This window comes from Hevea brasiliensis, chromosome 5 (genome assembly GCF_030052815.1).
Source record: "Hevea brasiliensis isolate MT/VB/25A 57/8 chromosome 5, ASM3005281v1, whole genome shotgun sequence".
In the NCBI taxonomy this organism is placed as follows: domain Eukaryota; kingdom Viridiplantae; phylum Streptophyta; class Magnoliopsida; order Malpighiales; family Euphorbiaceae; genus Hevea; species Hevea brasiliensis.
Window position 1 is genome coordinate 108,395,068 of NC_079497.1, and position 13,438 is coordinate 108,408,505.

General features: G+C 33.2%; 1 long non-coding RNA gene across 1 annotated transcript; it reads right to left on the bottom strand.

Moving 5' to 3' along the window:
- Nucleotides 1–1,492: 1,492 nt before the first annotated feature.
- Nucleotides 1,493–12,895, bottom strand: LOC110647504 (uncharacterized). The gene is made up of 3 exons (XR_009148973.1): nt 12,730–12,895; nt 1,888–2,247; nt 1,493–1,753 (listed from the first exon to the last, which is right to left on the bottom strand). It is a non-coding gene; the product is annotated as an uncharacterized LOC110647504 (long non-coding RNA).
- Nucleotides 12,896–13,438: the final 543 nt, after the last annotated feature.

Below are 13,438 nucleotides of genomic sequence, written 5' to 3' on the forward strand. Positions count from 1 at the left end.
GAGAAAAAAATCGATTAAACCGAACCAAATCGAATAGTAATTTATATATTCAAATCGAACCAAATCAAACTGAATCAATTTTTGAATTAATTTATTTTTATGAGAAATTTATGAATTATATTTAATTTTATATATATTAATTGTTTAATTTCATTGGTTAATGGTTGTTAGGTTCAAACCAAAGTCAAAATTGAACCAAATAACTTGAAAATCAAGTTTAAATTAAAAAATCAATAAAAAATCAAAACCGATCGGTTTAAACCGAACTGAACAGAAATAGAGCGGTTCGGTTCGATTCGATTCAATTTTTCACCCATTTCAGTTTGATTTGGTTTCTAAAATTTAAAATTCGGTTTTTATAATTTAATTTGGTTCGATTCGATTCGAACCGAATGCCCACCCCTAGAATTACTCTCTCTGTCCTATTTTAATAGTTTTTTAAAATTTGTACACAAAAATTAAATAAAGGATTGGATAGTATTATTTTTATAAAATATATTATTAATAATTAACTAAAGTACTCTTATACTATGTTTGGATATTTTGAAGGGGAGGAAATAAAATAAGAGACCCTCTTTTATTTTCTTCCTCATGTTTGGATAAGTGGAAAATAAAAAAGGAGTGAAAAGAAAATAAATTTATTTTTCCTTATTTGGGAAGAGCATGAGTGAAAAGAAAATAATATAAATTACCCTTTTACCCTTTTCTTATAAACTATATTTTTACTATATACTAATAAATTTATAAATAATAATAAAATCAAACTACTTAAATAATAACAATATCCCCCTCTTCCTTTCTACTTTTATATGTAATATAGAAAAGATTAATACAAATAATATAATAATAATTATTTCCTAAATAAAAAATAACATAATAGGTGTTACAAATTACATAGTATAATTTTCTTACAATACCTAGATGCTTTGCATTCCTCTAGCCATAATTGGCATTACCTATTGTTACTTTTATTTTAAGCAAAATCTAATTCCAATATTAATGGTACGTCTTAGTAATCATTAAAATTTATACATATAAATCAAAATATTAACTAGTATTTATGCCTAATATTACATACAAAATAAGTTCACATAACACTATATATCATTAGTCAAACAACATGCAGTTAATTAGCCTTTATCTTTAGATCACTTGTCATTCACAACCCTCATCAACCATTCCAATTGCCTTGTGCGTGGAACACCAAAAAATGACCTTGTTGCTAATGGATTTTTTGAAAGGTAATAATAAGCTGTCATCACGAAATCTAGATGGACCCCTATTAATTCCAACTCTGTAAATAACTCTTCTTCTTTATAATAATGGGGTCGACCATTTTCAAGAATTGCAAGAGATTTTTCTGCAATGGCTTTTCCTCTTTCCAAGACTTCTGACACCCTTTCAATTCCACTATTCAACCTTTAATCTTACCTTTCTAACATCTCCATCATTGAAACTTTGCATTTAGAACCTCTAGAAGAAGTGCCCTGAGATGAAGTGAAGGTTCAGGACTATTCATATTGTTATCAGTGACCTCATTAGCTCAATTGAACTCACTGTCAGACATTATTACATTTTTAAATGTGTCATTCAAATAAATTTGAGATGAACTTTCCTCCCGTTGTCAGCGTCTAACCTTTTCTCTTGCACTTTCTGCATATTCACCTGCAGCTCTTTGGTCACCATAAAATTTATATAGTTTGTCATAACTATTGATTGGTGTATGCATCCACTTGCGTGCTTCGGGTTTTTCCTAAATTAAAAAAAAAAAAACATCATTTTATTCAGTATACAATTACTTAAACAAATCTAAAGTAATGCAAAAACATATAAAGTACACTACTAAACTTTAACTCAATATGTTCTTATAAATATTTTAAGCTTTACCTGAATTAATTGCTCCCAAACATCAAAATAGCTTCAAACAATTTTGTTATAGGATTTCAAGCAAAGCCACTAAGACCATGAAATAAATCCTTACACTCAGCAAAGGTTCGCTTTAATGTCTTCATTCGATTCTTAATATTTGATTTTTGAATAACAGGACCAAATGCTACCCTTAACACTTGTAACATATTGTCAAAAGCTCTAGTATTCCATGCTCCTTCAGGTCGATTCCCTTTATGATTTTCTTCCAACATAGCATTTATCAACACATTTTCCATTTCATTTGTCCATACTACATGGTTTCTTCCTGACATTGAACTTTCCTGGTTTGGAATCTTTTTTCTTCTTAGCATTGTTTATCTACAAGGCAATTACATAACATATTCTTGCTAAATAGAAGATATTAAACATGGAATGTAAACTATATTCCACATATGTATATACAATAACAATAAATATCTTAGCAACATATATTTACTCATTAATGTTAAGAGATCATACATACTAGTTACACATTGCTAGTAATTGTGATTGCTAGTAATTGTTATTACAAGTTATTATGATAGTCATTCCACATTTGTGATGCCTTTTGTTCCCTTAACCTAACTCCTATTCTATAATCTGCATCTGTTGCTAAAGCACTAGTGCTCACATGGTGATCAGCCTTGGCATGCATAAGCTCACGATCAACTTCAGCAATTAAATTTTCATCTGGATCAACACCCATCAAGAAGATGTGTATTATACAACATGCCAAGACAATTTTCGTCATTGTTTCAAATGAGTAATGGGGTTCGGTGCCACTAGCTATGATTGGAAACCTTTTCTTTAAAATACTAAAAGCTCTCTCGATGACATTACAGAGTGATGCATGATGATAGTTAAAAATTCTTTAGCATTTTGAGATCCACGTCTGGAGTATTCATTCAAATGATAATGAACACCTCTATATGGTGCAATTAATCCACTCCTCAATGGTAATCCAGCATCCACAAGATAGAATTTTCCTACTAAAGGGGGAAATTAATGAATTTTAACCAATAGCAAAAGCTTTCCATATTCAATTACACTTACCTTGTGGAATTAAAAGTTTATCCTCTCTATCCAATGCATTTTTTAGGATTCTCAAGTCAGAGGTGGTTCCTTCCCAACCAGGCAACACGTAAGTGAATTTCGTATCAAAAAAACATGTTGCTAACTTATTTTGTGTAGGCCATTCTTTTCTGCCTCGAAATCTAGGGGCAAGTTCTCTTGGCACTTTAACTCGAATAAGTGTTCCATCTAATGCACCAACACAATCTTGTATAGATAAGTACATGCACCTACCTTTTTTTAGAAGTTACACTAACTAAATAAAATACGTAATATATATTCATTTGACCTGAATTTTGCTTACCTTAAAGTACGGATAGAATCTATTATTATTCAAAATTTGAGGGGGAACATCAGCTCCAGCTGGTTGGTTAAGGAACTCAGCTTCAAGTGTCACTACTGCTCTCAATACATTATGAAAATGACTGCTTATGGTCTCACTTGACCAATGGAAAAAAATCCTAATGCGCGATTTCGAAAGTTTTGGCCTGAAATATGCAAGAACTTAGCTACTTGCTCTTCCATTGTAGCACGTCTAAAGTCCTTAAGTAAACCAATAGCCCTGAGTTTTCCACAAAATTCAACAAATGCGATGGGACCCATGCTTACAATATCACGCTAAATAACTTCATTTGCAGTGAGCTTACACATTAACTTATGCCGTAATGCATCTCTTTCCGCATTTATACTACTTAAGGGTTTGGCAATAATCATTGCTTGGATGTCCAATAACCATAAGAGATTAATGATATAACATAATAACTGAACTATAGCCTCTACTCGTTGTCGTTGCTAAGTGTCCGTAAAATGTTTCCACATATTTTCAAACTCTAAACCATCATTTGTATTGGCTATTGACATATCGTCACTTGCATCATCTATATTATCTTCTAAGTGATTTTCTCCACTATGTTCCCCATCCATCTACAAATTAAAATATTAATATACTACTCCTAAATAATCAAACAAACATAAATGCATTGAAAATATGGCATAATAAGATAAAGTAAACAATTTCATAACAAACACATCTATATTTACTTATACTTTTTTTGTTAGATTTTATAAAGTTTAAGTTTTACGTAATTGATTTATATAATGATTTCCTAAGGCAACCTTAAATATGAAACGTAGGCCAACATAATGAAAGTAGTACCGTAGCTAATGAGTAGCATGAATTTAAAAGCATTATAAAGTAGAAATTGTGTACCTCAGATTCAATATGTGATTCAAGAATTGATAAATTTCCAAATGCACTAATCAACACTTTAGGAATAATCCTCAAATATCCAAAGAAAGCATGTAAGTGAAGCAAATTTCTAAATTACAAAAAATAGTACAAAGTCATAAATAATATATATATGTATACACACACACACACACACACACACACACACACACACACGGGGAATTATTCCAAGATGTCTTCCAGGGGTTAGCATGGGTTGAATTCAGTTAATAAATCTTGAAATCTTTTGTTATTGGTCAGTTACCTTTGTAATTGTAACCAAAATAACTGAATTTTTGAATAATAATAATTTATCATTATTTCAATTTGTTTGGGTCTTTTGTGTAATTTCATTTTCTTGGCTTTTTTTGGCACACGAAACTATAAACGTTTACATTTCCAAATTCGAAGCAACCCTAGCATATGTATAACTCCACCACCAGCCTAGCCTACGTAAGAGAATGAACACACTAAAGGACATGTTTGAAATTTTTTAGTAGTGCACCTATTATACATATAAAAATACATAGTTATGCATACATGTGTATTTAAAAGAAAATAAATAATGCAAACACATAATTAATTATTTGTTAATAGCCCTTTTTTTTGTGGGATTATATACTTGGCCATAATATGAATGCCATACCAATATCCATAGTTCACAATGCATACCAATATCCACAGTTCACAATGTACACCAATCTGAAGAGCCTCTAACTATGAAAAAAAATGCTGGCATGGTTCAATATGGTTGACAAGAAAACTCAGTCCCATGCTTAAAATATTTAAAGAAAATATTGGTAAGGTTTAAACAAGTAATGAATATCTGTTTCTAAAAGGTTCACCCATCTTCTAAACAAGTCACACTTCAAAACTTGGGCTAATTCCTGAAAAAGATACTCATCCTTTAATGCCACCTACAGCTCATAACAATGAGTTAACAACTTCCTTGTTCATCTACACAAAAATCTTTAGCCAATCCCACCTATCCTACTACTAATAAAACTAAATTTAAATTATGCACTAATAAATCTTTAGTCAACTAGAATGGCATCACCAGAAACTCATAGCGGCCATAACGAGTCCTGAAGGCAATTTTAGGTATACTCTGCTCCTACACCCTCAACTGATAATATCCCGATCTCAAGTCAATTTTGGATAACACAGTTACATCTTTCAGCTGATCAAACAAATCATTTATTCGTGGTAGAGGATATCTATTCTTTATGGTCACCCTATTCAACTGTCTATAGTCAATACACAGACGGAGAGTACCATCATTCTTCTTAACAAACAAAACTAGTGCTCTCCAAGGTGACACACTGGGGCGAATGAAACCCTTGCCAAGTAATTCTTGCAACTGCACCTTCAACTCTTTTAACTTAGCCGGTGCTATTTTTTATGGAATGATGGAGATTGGTTCCACACCAGGCATAACCTCTATTTCAAACTGCACTTCTCTTTCAGGAGATAATCCTGGCAATTCTTTAGGAAAAACGTCCAGAAAGTCACATACTATAGGGATATCCTTCAGACTTGGACTCCCCACTTAGGTGTCTATCACATGGGCTAAGTAAACTTCACACCCTTCCGAATCATTCTTCTAACAAGTGCAGCCGAAATAAGATTTAATGACAATAACTGCCTCTCCCCATGTATTACTACATCGACATAGTCGGGAAGACCAAAAGTAACTGTCTTCAATCTACAGTCAATCATAGCATGATGCCTGGCTAGTCAATCCATGCCCAAGATGATATCATAATCTTTGAAGGGCATTTCAATCAGATCTGTCACATCTTACCCCTCTGTAAGGCATAACATGTTCTCGTAGAATACCTAATGAACTACCGAACTTTACCTACCGATAACTCATTAAGTACCCTACAAGGGATTTTAAAACAATTTTCTTACTTTTATAAGTGGTGAGCATTTTCAAATAGATATTAAAATCATTCATTCGAAGATTTAAAACTAGTAAAAATTTTTGTTTCATTTTATTTTTACACAATTTTTATAAAAATTTCGGCAAAGTGACGTCTATATTTTGAGAAAACAGTTCTTTAAATACCTGTAAAAAGCACTTCCTATAATTTGTCTCAACAACTTCATCAATTTTACAACCATCCCAATCAATTTCAACATCATTTATCAATTTTCAAAATTCAACAATCATCAAAATACTATTAATCAATTTCATTCAAATTAATACAAAATACTTCCATTCATATTTCATTAAAGGTAAAATAATTTATATACATCATTACAAAAATTTACATTAAGAGAAATCCAAACTAAAATTTATTACAAGCTTTATACAACTGCTCATAACCAATTTTATATGTCCATACATTTACATACATTACATACATCAAAATAAATTTTTACAATCAGGGTATAAAATATACCCGATAGAACTTCAGAGTAGTTCGCTCCTCAATCCTCAGCAGCTCACTTTGCTGCTCCTCTAGTCTCTATATCTGTGACAACAATAACAGCCATCGCTGAGTACTAGGACTCAGTGGTGCACAACATACTAACATAATCTTTATGCGAAATTTAAAACATACTTCTTCAAAAATTAAACTGAACAAGAAATATAAATTCAAAACATGCTTTGCAAGATTTTAATTCAAACAATTTCATTTCAAAAGTCTCAAAACAACTTTCATAAAAACTCACAGTTATATCATGCCATTCGAAACAAATATCATCTCAATAGCCATAGGCTAAAGAGAAATCACATCACAAGGCTAGCTAGCTCAAACATATGGGAACCCATTCTTTTTCTTCTTCTATTGGCACACACCTTAACACTTCAGCCAGAGAAGGAATCAAAATTCGAAACTAATTTCTCCCACTAGTCATGCTAGTGAGACATTCAAATATATGGTCATGACACTGTGGTTTCAAAACTATCTTATCAATTTTCCAAACATTTATTGACAATTAAATCACATATCATTAAATTTCCCACAATTTAGATCAAAAGTATAGTGTACATTTCAATCATTATTTTGCAATATAAATAAACCACAAATCATTTCATGCACTTTACAAAGAAATTTTAAAGAATGTTTATGTTGTGCACAAACCCTATACGAGTCGCCTCTTGGCCTTGACTCGATCCCTCGGGTTCTTTCCCGGTGGTCTTTTCCACTGAAACACATAATTTCACAGTGTTTCAGTACCATAACTTAGCATAAATCCAAAAATAAATTCAACTTCACTTTTATCTAGCTTATTTATGCTAAACTTGACGTTCTTTAAAATTTGTGTTTCGGGTTTACTATTCACTACACTATTTAAGTCAATTTGTTGACTTTCTAAGGCTTAATAGGTATGGGAATTCCAACTATACTCACATACCACATTTTGGTCACCAATTTTGTTGGTTTTGGTTGTTTTCTCAAATTTTAAGTCTTTTAGGCAAATTTGCAAATTTTCAATTTTGGTGTCCTATGTTGCACTGTTCCATTGGTCATGTTGCTGTTAGAATTTGGCTAAGTTTTCTTCATAGAAATTGTTCCTTGATGTCTTAACTTTATTCTCCTTTTTGAATCACTCCATTTGGAGTTTTGTAGCTCAAGTTATAGCCATCTGAATCATGGCTGCCGATTGGACTTAATCCAGATTTTTGGGCACCAAAACTGGTTTTGACAGTTTTAAGTCACCAACTTTGGGTGGCTAAATGACTTGGTTAAAGGCATAATTTGGGTTTGTGTTCTTCATGAAAGTTTTAGGTCTATATCTCAGCTTTCTGCTGGTAAAATTTCATGTCATTTAGAGGTGCCTAGCCCAAGTTATGGCCAATTGAACAAACATCATTTGGTCATTTTTGTACAGGTCAGATTGCCTAAGTCCGGATTTGGTCAATTTGTTTGCTATGCTATGGTCACTTTTAGGGCATGATTCCTAAATGAAAAATGTGTCATTTTGTGTCTAGTTTCATTCCCAATTAGCCCAACACCAATTGGGCTTATAAATTTTCAGTTTTGGTCCCTAAAAGGGACCTTGGTCATGCTGCCTGCAGCATGTCCCTAATCAATCCGAATTTGAAACTAATTCTAACACTTCCCACATACATCAATTGGTCACAAATGACCATTATTCAGCTCAAACAAGGTCAAACACACCATTTGACCATTTCTTCAATTTTTGGCTTTCAAAACCCTAGGTCCAAACCCTAATTCACCAATTTGTTACATTTATTGAATTCTAAATGCATATTTAGTATTTATACATTCAATCACACTTAACTACTTCATAATTTGCATCAAAATCACTCATTTCAACCTAGATTTACTGCTGGCCAAATTCACATATGGTCCCTCAACAATAATTTTCTTTTCATTTTAAATTAAAATTCTAAGCTAAAGTAATTCAAATCATATAAATTTAAACATTAAATTTCATTCTAATGCTTACCTCAACTTGGAGTTTCCTCTTCCTCAATTCCTTCCTTTTCCTCTTTTCTTTCCTTGCTCAAACTTCTTTTCAAGTGAAGTTAACAAGGTTTAATGATGTTAATTTAAGTTTCTATGGTGGGATTCAGGTTTTGATCAAGCTCAAAATGAGCTCTAATGGAGTTTTTATGAGAGAGAGAGAGAGAAGGGAGAAGGTCACGGCTTAAAGAAGAAGAAGAAGAATGAAAATGTGTTCTTCAATTTTTTTTTTATTTTATCCTTTTTCTTTGACTTTGTCAAATTTAATTAAATATAATTTATTTGTGATGTCATAGCTTATGTCATTTTGATGATGTCACTAATGCAATTTCTTTTCCTTTTTTTTTTTCATTAGCTCTTTAATTTAATTCCCGATCCCGAAATTTTCTTTCTCCAATTTTATTTGACAGGTAGGTCAGGTATCAGCTCTAGGGGTCAATTGATCAAATTGTCCCTCGCCGGTTCGACTCGGTTTGCAAATAATTCAATATTTCTTCTGGATCCCTGATCTAATTATTTGACTGGCTTAACAATTCTTTTTTGTGATTTTCTCTTTTCTACTGTGTTCGCAATAGTCTTAAGGACCGCGGCGTCACATTTTAAGGTTCGAAATTTGAGTTTAAATCGACTTCGCAATCCTTCCTGAGAAGGTCACCCATCGCTGTGACTCTCGGCTCGTTTAACTTCTTATGTTCTGTTTTTCTTATTTATACTTAACTAATTGACAATTACTAATTATTTATGTTCAGGGCTTATCTAGTTGTCTTAGATATAGTTCTAATCCTCTTAATTATCTGGACCGACACCGGTCACCGGAACAGTGAAATATACCAGGCTATACAAATAGGGGTGTTACAAGATCAGACAAGAAAGTATGTCCTTGGATCACCAAAGGACAATCCTTATACAATCGGTTTACCCTAACCTCCTGGCCTAATGGACTAGTCACTAGCACATCAAAATCCATTATCAAGCAGTAAATAGTGGCAGAACAAACAATGCTAGCACTAACATATGAGTGTGTAGAGCCAGGATCAAATAACACATAAATAGCTTGTTCAAAGAGGAAAAAAGTACCAGCTACTACATCAAAAGTCTCGGCCTCTTCTCTCTGACGCATTGTATACACTCTAGCTAGTGCGCCGCTTTACTCTGGCTGGTTTACTGTGCCCTGACTGCCAGAAGTACTGCCCCTGCCTCTACCTCGGCCTCTGCTAGCTGACTGTGAATCTCTAGTAGCAGAACCTTTAACAGATCCTTCAGTGGTGGTAGGTAGCCCAGATCTGCAGGTACTGGTACAATCTTTAGCAAACTGCTCCGTACCACCGCAGTTATAACAGGCACCAATGGCCTTGTAGCATACCCCTCCATGAGTCTTACCACACGTCTCACAGAAGCGAACTGATAGTGCACTTCTGGGTGTCTGTTGGGTAGACCTGAGTGGCCTCTATCCTGAGGATCTCCCTCTACTAGATTTACGAGAACTGGATCCTCCAAAATATTTTCTCTTTCCTGATCCACTACCAGAAGCTTGGCCCAAAGTCTTCCCACTCTTCTCTTTTTCTTCTGTTCCCTTCTCAGATGCCCCTTCTAATTCTATTCTCTCTAACTCTAGGCCTTGGGATATCAGTTCAAAAAAGTTCTCATGCCGAAACCCAACTACTTGTAACCTCAAATTTGGCCTCAATCCAGCTTCAAACCTCTTGCATCGGTCTCCGCTAGTAGTAAGCAAATTTTCAGCATAGTGGCTTAGACAGGAAAAATCCCTCTCATACTCGGCCACCGTTCTGTTCCCCTGCTTCAAACCCAAAAACTCTTGAAATTTCATATCAATGTATGTGTCTGGGACGTACTTCTGTCTGAATTCTCTGAGGAAATCATCCCAGGTCAGAATAGGGAGCTCCACCAAATTGTTGGGGATGGTCTTCCACCACACATATGCATCCCCTTGCAGCAGAGAAACCGAATACTCAAATTTTAATTCATCCGTGCAGTGCAGTTTCTTGAAAACTCTCTCCATCTATTCCAACCGCTGCCCGGCTTCCAATGGGTCTACTGTACCCTTAAATTCTGTTGCCCCATATTAAATTAACTTGTCATACTATCGTGCTGGAGGTTGGGGTTGCACTGTTGGTGCTTGTACTGGAGCTTGTGCATTTCCAACCATCTGCTGAAAGAATGTGGCCATTTGTTGTACAAATTGTGCAGGGAACTGCTATATGGGTGGGGCTGGTGCAGCTGACCCACCGGCATTCTGAGGAGCTGGGGCTTCCCCTTGTGCCTCAACCGCAACTGATTGTTCTACGAAACGATCTCCTTCTTCCATTTCAACCCCGTAATTTCTACCTCCTGAAAAAAAAAAAGGAGATTTCTCTCCATTAGTCTATATTCAAGATGTAAATATGTATCAATCAAGGACAATTGAGCAGCTGTACTAATCAAAAGTTAGATCAAATTCACAGTTTAAAACTCATTTCAAAAACATGCTCTGATACCACTAAAACATGTCATACCTTACCCCTTTCATAAGACATGACATGATCCCGTAGTATACCTAATAAATTACCGAACTTCACCTACCGATAATCTATTAAATATACTACAAGTGATTTTAAACAAATCAAATTCATTTTTTGAATTTAAAGTGATGATAAAATATTTATTTAAGTCTCCTTGGGTTGGATATATGCTATAAATTTTATTTGAAATAAATTGGCATTTTTAAAATTTTGCGAAAAATCCGCGTGGTGAAAGCCAAAAAATACAATAAAACAGTTTTTCTAAACCTGTGAAAATCAATTCATAAAAATATATCTTCTACAATTCAACACAATCAAACTCAAGTCATCACATTTCTTTCCATCAACCCCAAGCAATATTTCTCATCTTATAAACATAAATCAAAATGAATATTCTTACAAAAGATTCAGTCCAAAATACTTCAAAATATTATTACAATTTTGTTTATGTAACTGTTCATTTATTTTTGTGTACATACAGACTAATTTACATCAAAATGTATATACAAAAGGGTATACCTAATATATATACCCGAAGCTATAACTACCACTGCTTCACACTGCTCACTCTGCAGCTCATTCCTTCTCTTTACCTACAATAGCATGAAACTGCTATCGCTAAGCATAACACTCAGTGGTGCACAACTAAAAATTAAAACTTACTATAAACATAGTCTATCAATTGGTAAACAAGAGTTTAAAATATTCACAATTCCATAAATCTCAAAACTAATACCAACATTTTCAATAACAATTTATCAAAATAATTTCAAATAACAGTGTTGCCAACAATTCATACAGCTTAGGTCATGACACAAAATTTTCAATAAATGTTGTGTTGTACACCACGATAAAGCAATCCATAACCTCACTAACCGAGATTAATGAGGGAGGTGGCTAGCTAGCTATATGAGTACTCATCCGAACTCAACCTCAACTGGCAAGCCAGAGAGAGAGAAAACATAATCAAACTAAACCCCAAAAATGGAGGAGGAACACAATAATAATTGTCATGCTAAGTGTGGTTTCAAAACAAATCCAAATAATTTCATCGCAAATCAACATTCACACTTCATTCATAAATTTCCCTTTATAGGGTTGACAACACACAATTTCTCAAATTAAAATTCTCAATGCAATAAAAATCATAAATCATTCATAAAAACTTATTCAAATCAATTTCCAATTGAAAAACAAAGAAATAGGATTAGTTGTGTACAAACTTTATGTGAATCTTCTTTTTCTTGACTCAATTCTCCTTATCCTTCAAAGTCTCATTTTCTACTGAAATACACAATTAAAGTATTTTAATACTTCTCCCAATTATCTTCAATAACTACTCAAATAAATGTCTAATACACCCCTAAGTAATTTTTGAAATTTCATATGTTATGGGTTCAAGGCAGTTCATTCATAAATTTCCCTTTATAGGGTTGACAACACACAATTTCTCAAATTAAAATTCTCAATGCAATAAAAATCATAAATCATTCATAAAAACTTATTCAAATCAATTTCCAATTGAAAAACAAAGAAATAGGATTAGTTGTGTACAAACCTTATGTGAATCTTCTTTTTCTTGACTCAATTCTCCTTATCCTTCAAAGTCTCATTTTCTACTGAAATACACAATTAAAGTATTTTAATACTTCTCCCAATTATCTTCAATAACTACTCAAATAAATGTCTAATACACCCCTAAGTAATTTTTGAAATTTCATATGTTATGGGTTCAAGGCAGTTCTAAACCCTGATTTTGTAACTCCATTTCAACCTAGTTTTAGTCATAATTTGGTGAAGTATTCTTCATGCAAATTGTTCCTCTATGTCTTAGTTTTATTTTCCAATTTGAATCACTCAATTTGGAGTTTTGTAGCTCTAATTATGATCAATTTACCAAGTACTGGTCCAGTAATCAATACTGTTCCAAAACAAGGCAGATTCTAGAACTCAAATTTATCAAGCTAATTGGACAAGTTACAATCATAATTTGGCTTGGTGTTCTTCATATAAGTTGTTCTCCTGTGCCTCATGGTTATACTTGTTCAAGAATCACTAAATTTGAAGTTGTGTAGAGTAAGTTTTGGCTAATTAACCAACCTAGACTCATAAATCCTACAACTCCAGAATTCCAGGTTTCAGGTCAGCATTACAATTAATATTTAAGGGTCTTACACCCAAAATTTGAGCAAGATTTCTAAACCAAAGTTTTATTCCTAATTCTTAGGTTTCCAAATCATTTTGGTTCATTCCATTTGAAATTTTTT